This window comes from Tasmannia lanceolata, unplaced genomic scaffold (genome assembly GCF_043159265.1).
Source record: "Tasmannia lanceolata isolate RefF3 unplaced genomic scaffold, GAP_Taslan_0.1 ptg000002l, whole genome shotgun sequence".
Classification (NCBI taxonomy): domain Eukaryota; kingdom Viridiplantae; phylum Streptophyta; class Magnoliopsida; order Canellales; family Winteraceae; genus Tasmannia; species Tasmannia lanceolata.
The window spans coordinates 39746135-39761209 of NW_027518679.1; the positions used below are offsets into that span (position 1 = coordinate 39746135).

At 39.4% G+C, this 15075-nt stretch overlaps 1 long non-coding RNA gene across 1 annotated transcript; it reads right to left on the reverse strand.

The window, feature by feature from the left end:
- Positions 1-12206: 12206 nt before the first annotated feature.
- LOC143884730 (uncharacterized) lies at positions 12207-13271 on the reverse strand. Its single transcript, XR_013253050.1, has 3 exons — positions 12537-13271; positions 12378-12446; positions 12207-12281 (listed from the first exon to the last, which is right to left on the reverse strand). It is a non-coding gene; the product is annotated as an uncharacterized LOC143884730 (long non-coding RNA).
- Positions 13272-15075: the final 1804 nt, after the last annotated feature.

A 15075-nucleotide genomic window follows, 5' to 3' on the forward strand; every position in this document is an offset into this window, starting at 1 on the left:
CAACTTCTTTCAGTAATACAAACCAATTAAACAAAACCATAGGAACAAAATAAAAGTCAGATGCAAATACTTTTTTACCAAAAATTGGAGACGTTTTGAAGATCTGAGGATGGATTTTGAAGTTCTGATTAAGAGATATTTTAAAGTATTAGATTTTTATAGATTTTAAACAATTATATTTTTAAAAGAGGTAGCAGAGATTTTAAAGAATTTGTTCTGAAACAAAAAAAAAGAAAAAGAAAACCCTTGAAGAGAGATTGAAAGAGAGAGAAATTGAGAGACTGAGAGAGGGGGGGTTGAGAAAGACAGATATAGAGATACATTGAGAGCGAGCATACCTGGAAAAATCGCTGGTAAAAATTGCCGGACTCGCGACAGGGGAAACCCGAGAGTAGAGATGCGTTTTGATACCCAAAAAAAGCCCTAGAGAAGTCTGCTGTTTCGATAAAGAAGTAAAGCTGTAGTTGAAATATGCATGCGAGTCACCTGGCGAGAAGATGAAAATGCATGAGAGACACCTAGCAAATACCCAGAGCAGAAACAAAAAAGGAGAGACATCTGGCAGGATTTATGCATGCGAGACACCTAGCAAATACCTGTAGCAGTGTAGCAAAAGGAGAGACAACTGGCAGGATCTTTGGACGTATTCTAGGGGTAAAAGCAAATACTGAAATGACGATAAGGCCCTAGGGAAAGGGGATATATCCGGAAGTTGTAGGAAATCAGAAGTGGGGCTTAAATGGGATTTGTGCAAAAGTTGGTTGACGAATTTTCCTTGGTTTACGCTTTTAGAATAGTAAGGATTACAAAGGATGTTTACAAATAAAGGTTGTTAGCCACATCAGCATCTGGATAAGAATACAATATGAGATACATGGCAAAAATCCCTCAAATGATAAGTGATGCAAATCAGCAACTGAAATTCAGTAAAGATACATGATAATCCTCGCAAAGTCGTTGTACTCAGACAAGTTAACAGCTAACACTCCCTTTCAAGCGCAAAGGATTGGAAGTGAGAGTAAGCTTGCTGGATAGCAGGTGAAAACGACTTGCAGAAAGGCCTTTAGTGAAGATGTCCGCCAATTGATCTCGGGAAGGCATATAGAGGACTCGAAGTAGCTTTCTCGCAACACGGTCGCGGACAAAGTGATAATCAATTTCAATGTGCTTTGTGCGTGCGTGGAAAACAGGATTGGCTGCAAGATACGTAGAGCTTATATTGTCACAATATAGCGTTGGAGGGTCACGAGGAGAGATTCCCAGGTCGCGAAGGATGTATTGTATCCAAATTAATTCAGCAGCAGTTCCGGCAAGAGCTCTATATTCAGCTTCAGCACTTGATCGAGAAACTGTAGTTTGTTTCTTGGAGGACCATGAGATCAAGTGGTTGCCAAGAAAGACACAAGAGCCAGATGTAGAGCAACGATCATCTGGATTGCCACCCCAGTCAGCGTCTGAAAAAGCAATTAAGTCATGGTGATAGGACAGTTTGAAGGTCAAACCAAGCGTAAGTGTGCCTTTGACAAAGCGGAGAATCCGTTTAACTTCTTGCAAATGACTGGATCTGGGGTTTTGCATGTGTTGGCAGACTTGATTGACAGCAAATGTCAGGTCTGGACGTTTGAGCGTCAAGTATTGAAGGCCACCAACAAGACTTCTATAGGAGGTGGCATCATCCAATAGAGTTCCATCATAGGTAGAGAGTTTGGATCCAGATGCAACAGGTGTTTTCCACGGTTTGCAGCCTAACATTCCAGCTCTCTGAAGAAGATCCATGGCATACTTTGTCTGGGTGAGGTGAAGGGAGCTATTGCAAGACACTTTGAGGCCAAGGAAGAGACTTAAGGCTCCAAGATACTTAGTGTCAAATGCAGTGGAGAGCTTTTTCATAACAGCATCTAGTAAGACTGGATTGTTTCCCGTAAGTATAATATCATCGACATACACAAGAATAACAATTTTGTTACCTCTATAATGCCGTGTAAAAAGAGAAGGATCTGCCATGCTCCCTTTGAATCCAAGAGAAATTAGGAAAGTACTAAGACGTTGATACCATGCTCGCGGGGCCTACTTAAGTCCGTAAATGGCTTTATGAAGTTTGCAAAGATGATGAGGAAATGTGGCCAATCTTGAAAACCAGGTGGCTGTTTCATATATACTTCCTCGTGCAGGAATCCATGTAAGAAGGCATTATGGACATCTAATTGATGTAGCTGCCATCGCCGAGATACTGCAACGGATAACACTGTGCGAATAGTGCCTAGTTTGACGACAGGACTGAACGTTTCATTGTAGTCTAAACTAGCTTGTTGGTGGAAACCCTTGGCAACTAAACGCGCTTTGTAACGTTCAATACTACCATATGCATGCCTCTTGGTCTTGAAAACCCACTTGCATCCTACGACATTGATTTTTGATGTAGCAGGAACTAGTGACCAAGTTCCATTTTTAACAAGCGCATTGAATTCTTCAACCATTGCCTTGGGCCAATGGGGTCCTTGATTGCCTTGGTGTAGCATGTGGGCTCCATTGGAGTGGAGACAGTGGAGACAAGGCAAGTGGGAAGTGGATGCCTTGTAGAAAGGTATGCCACATAGTCTGGTAGGGCCTTTGGTTGGGTAATCCCATCTTTAGATCTTGTGGTCATTGCGTGAGTATTGGTATGGTTAGGTGCAGGATGTTCCAATGGTTGCACAGATTGAGGAGGATCAATATTTGATAAATCAGTATCAATTGGAGTGATGCTTGAATTGGAGTGAGGGAGAAAGAGGGTAGGATAGCGACATATGTCAGATTCAAGTGGTGTGGAAACTTGAGTGGAGGAACCTGGTGGGATAGAAGGAGCATTAGAAAACCATCCAAGATGTAGAGGTGGTAGAGGACCCCAAATCGATGGTTGAGTAGGAGTTGGTGTGACTGGAGCTGGGGGGTATGGTCGACCGGCTAGAGGATAAGTGTCTTCATCAAATAGAACATGAAGAGAAATATATAAACGACCTGTGTTTGGATCCATGCATTGATACCCTTTGTGGTTAAGGCTATACCCTAAAAAAATGCATTGCACAGATTTCATCATTAATTTGTGTGAGTTAAATGGAACCATATAGGGATAGCAGGCACACCCAAAACTCTTAAGAAAGCTGTAGTGTGGGAGCCTCTGAAATAAGAGTTCATATGGAGATTTGTTTCCCAACCTAGGCGAGGGAAGCCTGTTGATGGCATAGATACCTGTAGAGAAGGCTTCAACCCAGAAGGTAAGAGGGAGACCACTATGAGCAAGAAGGCATAGGCCAGTTTCAACAATATGGCGATGTTTGCGTTCAACAACACCGTTCTGTTGGGGGGGGGGGGGGGGGGGGTGTGTGGACAAGACATACGATGCTGAATCCCTTCTTTCGCTAAGAAATCTTTGAAATTATGACTAGTGAACTCTCCACCTCCATCCGTTTGTAAGATTTTAATAGGTCGATTAAAGAGTTTTTTCCACAAACCGTTTAAATCTAATGAATATGGAAAAAGGGTTGGACTTTTTATCCGTAGGAAAAAAACCATGTGAAGCGTGTCTTGTCATCCACAAAACTTACATAATAGTGAAATCCAGAATTTGAAATAACATGCGAAGGGCCCCACAAGTCACAATGTATTAAATGTAAGGCATCTGGTGCCACATAATTTGAATTAGAAAATCGCAATTTTGAGCTCTACCCAATGGGACATTTAGAGCAAAAGCTAAGCTTATTAACAGAATCACTAAAAGAAATTAATTTATTCCGAACCATGAACGCAGTAGTAGCAGTAGATAGATGTCCTAAGCGGCGATGCAAGACCTCAGATGGTGCACGCGAGCCATAAAATGAGTATAGGCCTGATTTATTCGAAGAATGATCATTTCGAACAGCAAGTGGATAGAGTCCTCCATTACTCGGTCCATATAGTAGTGGCCTCCTCATTTGTCGATCCTGGATACAGAAACCCCATGAAGAGAATTAAAAAATACAGTCATTTTCCTTTGTAGATTTCTCAATAGATAACAAGTTTTTCTGAATGCCAGGAACGTGTAAAACATCTCTCAATTGAAAAGAATGAGACGGAATTGTGAGAGTATAGTTACCGATTTGTGAAATGGGTAGGCGAGAGCCATTTCCAACCATAATCTTATCAGTACCTCTGTATTCTCTGCGATTGGAGAGGGTGGAGGCATCACACGTCATATGATTTGTTGCCCCAGAATCAGGGAACCAAGTGCTTTCAAGTGGTTGGTGGAATTGGAGATCTTGAAGGGATTGACCAATGCGATCAACAGATAGAGCAAAACTGGGTAGACGAGGGCATTGTGTGGCATCGTGCCCTATTTCCTGACAGAGTTGGCATGCATCAGATTTGAATTGAGGAGTTCTAGGATTAGGCGGCTGAGTATATTGAGAACGTCCACCACGACCACGACCCCGTCCACGAAAGAAGGTTCTACGATTTCCGCAAAATCCATATGAGCGCCCATTGCCGCGTCCACCAGGAGAAGAAGGATTATTTCGAGATTTGAAATGACGATTATCATGATCCCTTGTAGTAGAGAGAGCAACATAATCATTGGTAGATTGACGGTGGAGACGTTTAAGGCGAAGTTCTTGATGGAATAACAAGTCATGAAGTTCAGAGAAAGAGACATCTGTGGTTCTGGTGTTAATGGAGGTAACGAAGGAATCAAATTCAACACCTAGACCTTTGAAAATCCGATATAGGGGGTCCCAAGTTATAATAGAAATGGCAACTATGAGGAGGGAGAATACGGTTGTTTAAGAAAACTAGAATTTACCAATTTGAACAACTTAAACCGATTAAGAGATCAAAAACAATATTTTAAGCATACAAGTTAAATCTAATGGTGCAATGCAAATGAAAGAGCAAAGAGATAGAAAGAGTGCACCCGAGATTTAAAGTGGTTCGGTCCTCAAACCCGAGGCCTACTCCACTCCACCAACCAAACCCGTTGATGGCTTCACTATTTGATCTTCTTAACCTTGGCGAAGATCGGTGCCAATTACAATTGCTTTAACCTTGGTGGCAATCCTCACCACGGAGAAAAAAGGGCTCCGCTTCTCCGAATACTCGCCCGAATACAAATCTTGAAAGATGAAAGAAAGAACTAAAAGATCCCTTCACAAGGGTTACAAAAGATGTACAATTGAGAGCCTATGATCCAAATCCTAGAGTTGGTGATGAGAGGCACAATTGAAGCTTGATTCACTCTTGGGTATTCAAATGAAGTTTAAGAGTGTTAGGATTAATGGTTTGTATGTTTAGAACACCCATATTTATAGGAAAAACAAAATATGACCGTTCAGTGGCATTACGGTAATTCCAGCAAAATTCCAAACGGCTCTTTTTCAGACCGTTGGAGTGTTCTCGGAGTTCCGAGAATATTTCTCGGAGTTCCGAGAATATTTCTCGGAGTTCCGAGAAGCCACACAGAAATTGGAAAAAGTCTACTGGACCATTTCTCGGAGTTCCGAGAATAATTCTCGGAGTTCCGAGAATTCTCGGAGTTCCGAGAATTCTCGGAGTTCCGAGAATTCTCGGAGTTCCGAGAAAAACTCTCGGAGTTCCGAGAAGCCTATGCAGAGCAGATTTTCAATTCTGTTTTTGGGCTTCCAGTTCTCAACCAAGATGGGATTGCTATGAGGGTTCCAAGGTGTTGGAACTCCACAAATACAATCACTTGTTTATTTAGGGTGTGTGAGATTACCTTAATTATGCCTCTAAAAACCTAATCTAGGTTTGGATCAATTACATTAAAAAATGGTCTTCAATATTAATTTCTTCATGTCTTCAAGTCTTCATGACTTCTTGCTTGATGACTTTGGCCTTCCAATTAGTGGTCCAATGTGGGCTTCTTGGCCTTCAATCCAAGCATCCTTGATCTTACTTTATCAAGATCTACAACTTAGACAAACAAACACATTAGTGATAAATGATCACTTGTGTATTGGAATCATCAAAACAAGATGGGAATGCCAAGGTAAAAACCATTGGGCTTACAATCTCCCCCTTTTTGATGATGACAAGCACAAGAGATTTACAAATCAAAGCATATACTCTTTTCACATTTTTCTTACACTAGAGACTTTACTCTAGATTCTTCTCCCCCTTTGTCATCAACAAAAAGAAGGGGTAAGAAAAACAAGGGTTTAAAATTTACAATTTTAAAGCTCCCCCTTTTTCAAAGAAAAATTCAATTTTAACTCCCCCTAGTTAAAATAATTTTACAATACAAGAGGGGTTATCAAACAAAACATACAAATGAAATATATTCAATTTTAAGTTCAAAAACCGCTAATCTACACAATATGAATATCATCATATGGGGGTTTTGGGAACCCAAGATTTCTTGGTCCCACATCTAGCCCTACTCTTGGATGCACATTGGAATTGGTAATGACCATTCATTCCACAAAAATGGCATTTAACAAGAGGGTTAGATACACTAGTCCTATCATGATAAGCATGTTGAGGTCTAAGACTAGTTTTACTTAGGATTATGTCAATAATTTTATTTCCATTTAGAAATCCATGTAAACATAATCTAAGTCTTTCATTTTCATTATGAAGATGGGATGTTTGAACTAAAAGCTCATTTCTTTCATCTTCATAAGAATTGGAGGAGCTTGCCATATTTTGAAATTTTAAAAGTTGGCAAGTTTTCTCATCCAAGCTACCCTTAAGGGTATTAATCTCAAGTTTATGATTTTCAAGTGTAACTTGTTCTTGAGATATGGAAGAAGATAAATCACTTTTCAAAAATTCAAGTTCTTTTTCTAACTTTAAAATGGATTTTTTAAGAACTTTGTTTTTGGAAATTTGGGTATGCAAGGTTTCACATAATTCATCATAAGGTATGCTATCACTTTTACTACTAGATGAAGAATATGAGGGGTTAGAGTTTACCTCAACTTCATGGGTGATTGTCATGAAGCAAAGATCATCTTTTTTATTTTCTTCCCCTTCACTTGAGCTTTTGCCCGATGTGCTTAACGCATCCCAACCGGCGGCAAGAGCCTTATGCTTCTTCCAATCCTTCTTACCCTTGTACTTAGAGGAAGTTGATTTTAGAAGTGGACAATCCGGTCTTTTGTGTCCAATCTTCTTGCAATTGAAGCATCTTAAGGCTCTTTCAACATCACTTTCCTCTTTCTTCTTCTTATCTTTCTTATGCTTCTTTCTCCACAAGCTCTTGAATCTTCGTAAAGCTTCTTCTTCGTCACTATCCGCTTCACTTGATGAGTCTTCCTTGGAAGCCTTGAGTGCTAGGGATCTAAATTCCCTCTCCTTCTCCTTTGGCTTCTTTTCCTCTTGTCGGCTAGTAAGGAGCATCTCATGGGTTATGAGAGATCCTACAAGCTCCTCTATGGTTAGAGTCTTGAGATTTTTTGACTCTTGAATCGCGGTCACCTTTGGATCCCAATGGGGAGGAAGAGACCTAAGTAACTTACTCACAAGCTCATCGTTAGGATAAGATTTACCAAGATTAGCTAGTTCGTTAGAAATAATAGAAAAACGAGTATACATTTCCGAAATACTCTCGTTTGGACTCATTCTAAACATTTCATACTTGCTCTTTAACAAGTTTATTTTGGAATCCTTGACTTGTGATGTTCCCTCATGGGTAGTTGCAAGGGTATCCCAAATAGTCTTGGCGAAATCAAAAAGAGCAACTCTATTAAACTCCTCGGTAGCTAAGGCACAAAACAAGGAATTTATTGCTTTGTAGTTCAAATTAGCTTGCCTTTTCTCTACCACATTCCATTCTTCAAAAGGATTGGAAGGTACATTGTATCCATTTTCAACAATGTACCAAAGTTCCACATCTATCGAAAGAAGATAGATGCGCATCCTTGTTTTCCAATGTCCATAGTTTGACCCATTGAAGAAAGGAGGTCTAGTTGTGGAATGGCCTTCCGGAAGTCCGGTTCCAATTTGGTGTGCCATTTCACAATTAGAAGTTGCCAAATAAAATCTTTCCCTAGTTAGATTTTGAAATAACTTTCACAAAAATTTTAAAATCTTTTAAGAGCCAAGGCTCTGATACCAAGTGAAAATCCGATATAGGGGGTCTCAAGTTATAATAGAAATGGCAACTATGAGGAGGGAGAATACGGTTGTTTAAGAAAACTAGAATTTACCAATTTGAACAACTTAAACCGATTAAGAGATCAAAAATAATATTTTAAGCATACAAGTTAAATCTAATGGTGCAATGCAAATGAAAGAGCAAAGAGATAGAAAGAGTGCACCCGAGATTTAAAGTGGTTCGGTCCTCAAACCCGAGGCCTACTCCACTCCACCAACCAAACCCGTTGATGGCTTCACTATTTGATCTTCTTAACCTTGGCGAAGATCGGTGCCAATTACAATTGCTTTAACCTTGGTGGCAATCCTCACCACGGAGAAAAAAGGGCTCCGCTTCTCCGAATACTCGCCCGAATACAAATCTTGAAAGATGAAAGAAAGAACTAAAAGATCCCTTCACAAGGGTTACAAAAGATGTACAATTGAGAGCCTATGATCCAAATCCTAGAGTTGGTGATGAGAGGCACAATTGAAGCTTGATTCACTCTTGGGTATTCAAATGAAGTTTAAGAGTGTTAGGATTAATGGTTTGTATGTTTAGAACACCCATATTTATAGGAAAAACAAAATATGACCGTTCAGTGGCATTACGGTAATTCCAGCAAAATTCCAAACGGCTCTTTTTCAGACCGTTGGAGTGTTCTCGGAGTTCCGAGAATATTTCTCGGAGTTCCGAGAATTCTCGGAGTTCCGAGAAAAAATCTCGGAGTTCCGAGAAGCCACACAGAAATTGGAAAAAGTCTACTGGACCATTTCTCGGAGTTCCGAGAATAATTCTCGGAGTTCCGAGAATTCTCGGAGTTCCGAGAAGCCTATGCAGAGCAGATTTTCAATTCTGTTTTTGGGCTTCCAGTTCTCAACCAAGATGGGATTGCTATGAGGGTTCCAAGGTGTTGGAACTCCACAAATACAATCACTTGTTTATTTAGGGTGTGTGAGATTACCTTAATTATGCCTCTAAAAACCTAATCTAGGTTTGGATCAATTACATTAAAAAATGGTCTTCAATATTAATTTCTTCATGTCTTCAAGTCTTCATGACTTCTTGCTTGATGACTTTGGCCTTCCAATTAGTGGTCCAATGTGGGCTTCTTGGCCTTCAATCCAAGCATCCTTGATCTTACTTTATCAAGATCTACAACTTAGACAAACAAACACATTAGTGATAAATGATCACTTGTGTATTGGAATCATCAAAACAAGATGGGAATGCCAAGGTAAAAACCATTGGGCTTACAACCTTCAAGAGTATAGTCAATAAGATCTTAGTCTGAAACAGGATGGCCGGCTGCAGCAAGAGAATCACTGAGTGTTTTAACGTAGTGGAGATAATCGGACATAGATTGAGAAGACGGTTTATGAAGATTGTGAAGTTCAGAGCCAAGATGCATAATGCGAGATCTAGACTGAGAGGAGAACATGCGTTCAAGAGATTTCCAGACATCCTTAGATGTATCACAGCCAACAACATGGGCTAGAACTGAATCTGATAGAGTGGCATTCAGCCAACTAAGGATCATCTGATCCATTTTCATCCATTGGAGATAATCAGGGTTGACAGTAGGCGGATTAGATGACTCTGCATTCGCAGGAACAGGGAGGTATTATGGAGGAGGGATGGAGGAGCCATCGACGAGAGAGAACATATCATGGGTTTTGAGGATTGCAACAATCTTACTTTTCCAAAGTAAGTAGTTGGTTCGATCAAGCTTGATCGAAACCAAATGAGATATGTTAGAGAATGGATTGATAACGGTGGGAGGTGATGGAACAAAGGAGATAGGGGGGCAGGTCTGAGTTGAACTTACCTCAGGAGAAGAGACATTGGTGGCCATGGTGGTGAGTAGCAAGAGGGCACTAATATGACTGCAGATAACTCACGTGATGGGATGTTGTGGTAAAAAAATCCGTGAGGATATCAATATAGCTCTGATACCATGAAGAAATATAAACAGAGTACAATTTTCTCAATGCTTTCGGTGAGATTTTCTCTCCTCACAGATCTGTATATATAATAGTATTACAAAGGATGTTTACAAATAAAGGTTGTTAGCCACATCAGCAACTGGATAAGAATACAATATGAGATACATGGCAAAAATCCCTCAAATGAAAAGTGATGCAAATCAGCAACTGAAATTCAGTAAAGATACATGATAATCCCGGCAAAGTGGTTGTACTCAGGCACGTTAACAGCTAACACATATAAGCTTATATGCGCTCGAGTGCACAAAACAAGTTGGGCCCACATTTTTGTGGTGATCCAAACCATTCATTTGAAAGGCCCTTACCTAGATAGGGTGTCCACAAAAAATCAGATCCTATGAATCATCTTAACCGCTCCAAATGTGGAAGGAAAAAATGGGTAGATTTGTGGACAAACATTGTATGTCCATTTTTCCCTCCACTTTTGCATGGGTTAGGATGATCCTATGGATCTGAGTTTTGGTACACACCCTATCTATGGGAGGGCCTTCCAAATGAATCTTTGGATCAGCCTAAAAAATTTGGGACCCATGTTTTTGTGGCACTCGAGCTCATATAAGCTATATGAGCTCGAGCTCAAACAGTTTGCTTGGATCATGAGCAGTTTGCTTGGATCATTATTTGGATCGACCCTCTGCATTGATTCAACCTGCTTATCTGGAACGCTCTGGAGTATTTAAGTGTCCATATGGATTGACTTGAAACTAGAATGTTGGTTAGTTGTCATTTTTTAGGCAGTTGCTTGGATCATGAGCAGTTGCTTGGTCATTCATAGTAAACTGAAATGGATCAACAATCCAGACTAACCATGTATGATTACTGTGTGTAATTCACACAATTATGATTATTAAGAACCTGTACAGATGCCGGGAGAAATATGATTGTTTTCAGTTACATGTAAGTAGTTTTCAGTTAAATATGATTGTTTCATTGTTCGCAAATCATGGTTATAATAGTTTTAGAAATGCCATATTTAATGGCTTCTTTGGAAGCCAAAGAACCCATAATGTCCTATTTAGAAATGAGAAATTAAATGGTGGCCGAGTATTAAGTCTCCGGTGTGGGTTGTACATCAAAAATACTACCCTTGATGTTTGATCCAAAAGCAACTTCTTTAAAATGTGGGTTGCTGTTGGGTCAAATATCAAAGGCGGTACTGCCCACATGGGACTTATACACTCGGCCACCATATAAAAACTCTTCAGAAATCAGATTAAACTATAAGAAACTTATGGCAGTATATCAAATCTAGTAAAATATGACCAATTGGATCAAGGGCGTTAGATGTTGTAGATTAGTAATTAAGCATTCAGGTATTAGATTAGGATTATCTTTCATAAGCTTTTCTGTCTATGCTTATCTTCTAAGGACATAACTAATTGACTTCATTAGCCTCCTTAACCTATTCCCTTAGACCATCTTTAATTCCATAATCTAATTGAGTAAATCCGGAGCCCAAACCTTTCCCTAGATGGGACAGATATCCCTTTCTCTTGACTGTCCTACAACATCAATTGGTATTGGAGCTACAATACCTATTGTTTTCTTTTTTCATCCTGCATCACATTGGATGTGCATGCTCCGGCTTAAAAGGGGAGGTTCATCAGCTTTATATTTTTTTACCTTGTGTGAAGGTATCCTTGCAATTCTAATCAAACTCTATAATGAGTAAATAATTTCACCAATATAATGAACGCTTTTATACACAAATAAATCTGTCTACCTACTTAAATGTGATTAATATGTGAAAGAAATATAGTAATGGAAGCAAGGATCTGAACTTCCAAGAAAGCATATACTAACGCATCCAGGTAATCCAGCAATTGGCCTACCTAATAATTAGATGGGGCTTATCATTGAACTTCAAAGCTTACTTCTGGAAATGTTTTTGAAACAAACATAGAAGACATATTTTTCATAATAATAGTTGGGAGAGAAGATAAATATTGAAATTTGAAAGCAATAAATACATCACCATCCAAAACCTCGGAAAATTTCTAAATGGCTAGTGAAGCAATCGCAGTTTTAATGAGATCATCCAAAATGTTGAGGGGAGTACTCCTTAGCTCTTGAACTACATCACACTATGTTTTCCTCTTTAGCTCACACAATGTTTTCCCATTCTCCAATAAAATATAATCAGATGGGTTTAGAGAATAGCAATTGACCACCTGTTGACCACTTGATTCATTAGTAAGTTAAAGAAACGTAGTATTAACATAATCGGCATACTAGGGGGAAACCAGTTAGAACAAGAACTGACTTACTTTAGTAAACTTGCATGAAGGACAGCCGCACAAATATCCATAATCTTTTAGATATCTAGCAAGGCATTTCTGATAGGCATCATAAACAAGACATGTTACGATGGGTCAAGTTAAATATGGGAGACATATGGGAAATAAAGATCTAATAAGTAACCTTACCGGCTCTGTCCACGAAAAAATAATATACACGAAAACCTTCTATCAAGCCAGTGGCTAACAACCCCTTGGCATTTGAAGGAAAGTTGTTCAGAGCTACTTTCTCAGACATTTTTAGTTCCATCTTTTCCTTAGGACAACATTGACGGGTTGTTTCGATTCCCAACACACCCATCGCATTAGTACTCGTGAGGTTACCCTCACTCAAATCAACCTCTCCCTTTTCCGAAAGGTTAGTTTGGGGTTCGTGAGAGCTACCATTAGAGTGGCCACTGTCATCTAGATTATTCACGGTCAGGCCCGTTGTTGTGGAATTGTCATTACCACAGTTCAAATTATTATTTAATTTGAATTTAATTTCATAGGTACAACCATTACAATACACGAGTTGGAATCGTCTATTTTCAGTGGGGATTGAGAGGGAGCAGAATAATCGCTTCCACAATGCTCCACATTACTTTCACTGCTACTGAAATTATCGAAGCCAAGATCGACACTGTTCATAATCTCAGAACTCAGTAACTATTCATCAAGTAGGCTCCATAGGGTCTTTGTTGGATGTTTCGGTGGCCTGTCTCTTATCGGACAATGGCTCATGTTCGTTACCATCAACACCCCATTGGTAGACACACTTTGATTCGAGCCTCAAAGGAGTTTCACAAACCATTTTTCCATCCAAACAGCACCATTTTCTACGCAAGAGCTCCCCTGTGGAGAGAAGAGGCAGAATTTCACAGATTCCAAACAACCTATTCAAAGAAAGCAATAAAAAATTATTTGGCTTAAACTCAAATTCCACAAGTCAAAATTCAGACCAAAAAGAAAATCTAAGCCAATACCAACAAACATTGAAATCTACAAAAATAAAATAAAAGAGGAGAATAAAAACCTAATTAGAAACTGGAGAAATCTTCCAATTAAAATTCTATTTCTTCCTCTTTTTTTTTGAAGTAGGGCTTTGTATTAAATGGAAAGGGAGCAACCGAGAAGGGGCAACCCAGAGAACAAAAACAAGAAAGAAGAAACAGGAAAGAAGAAGAAAAGAGATAACAAAAATTACAAAATTATACTACGGGGGAAGATGATCGAACCAGAGAATACTCTTCCCCCCAACTCTCTGCTTGGCTTACAAATCCGTCTTTTCGTTTCCCGACCTCCAAAAGTTTTTAAAGACAATAGCCGAACCCGTAACAAAATCCTCAATTTCATCAAATAACGCCAAAATTCTCCAAGGAGGAGCTACTCCACCCTTCAACCACCGAATGACATTCAATGAATCCCCTTCAACAATAAAATGGTCCAAGACTTCCCTACTCAACTTCTTGATCCCAAAATAGGCCGCTTTGAATTCCGCCTCCGAAGAATCACACACACCAATAGGGCCAGAAAAAGCCCAAAGTATCTCACCAAACTCATCACGACAAAGTCCCTCCACCCCCACTGGACCCGTGTTTCCAAAACAAGCACCATCAAAGTTGATTTTCAACATTCCTAACATCGGAGGCTCCCATCTTTTGACTACGTTAATTTTCCTCTCACTACTCGAGCACACTTCCTCCAACCTTCCCAAAGATCAAAGGCCGATACAAAACGAAAGGATGGAAGACATCTAACCCATGATATGACCAATGCTATAATCCGCATGTACAACTAATAAGGTGATTTGGCCAAACCACCCACCACATAGCTAGCAAACACACATTCCACAATAATTTCCCTTTCTTTTTCTAGCAAAATTCTATTTCTTCCTTCTTTGAGATAAAGAGGAAACGAAGAGAAATATAGGGTTTCAATGTTTACTGTCATTGCAAAAACTTGGATTAGGGTTAGAGTTTTCCTTTTTTGTTTTCCTCTTTGAGATTCAGTGGAAACAAAGAGAAATCTGGGGTTTCTATGTTTCCTATTATAGCAAAAACTTGGATTAGGTTTAGGGTTAGGGTTTTACGTTTTCTCTCCCGTTTTTTCATTCAAAACCTTGTTCGCAGTATGAGAAGACGGAAACAAAAGGTCACGACGAATATATCTATATATAATAAAGAGGAAGGGAGGTTTACTGTTCACCGCTGATGTGACAGCCATCCCCTTCCTCCCTCACGTCTATGTGGCAATTAAATTCATAGGTGTCATTGAGAACTAAATATTCTAAAAACAAACAAATTCTACTCTAACGCTTCCACTTTCCAATATGCATAGAACTCTTTACTGTTATTTGCATGTCCTTCCGTTTTCAACACATCGCCACAATCCGGTTGATTGGGAAAATAATCTTCCCTATTTTACGCTTCCACTTTCCAGTATGCATAGAACTCTTTATTGTTATTTGCAAGTCCTTCCGTTTTCTACACGTCGCCACATTCCGGTTGATTGCGAAAATAATATAATTTTTCCCTATTTTATAGGTATCACCATTTAATCTTTCCCTATTTTATAGGCTTTACCGTTTAATCTTTCCCCAAACGTCAACTAGAGAATTTCTTTCCAATTACACGTCCATTACTATTAAATAACTACCGATTCCTGTCCATTTGTTTCCAAAATGGCA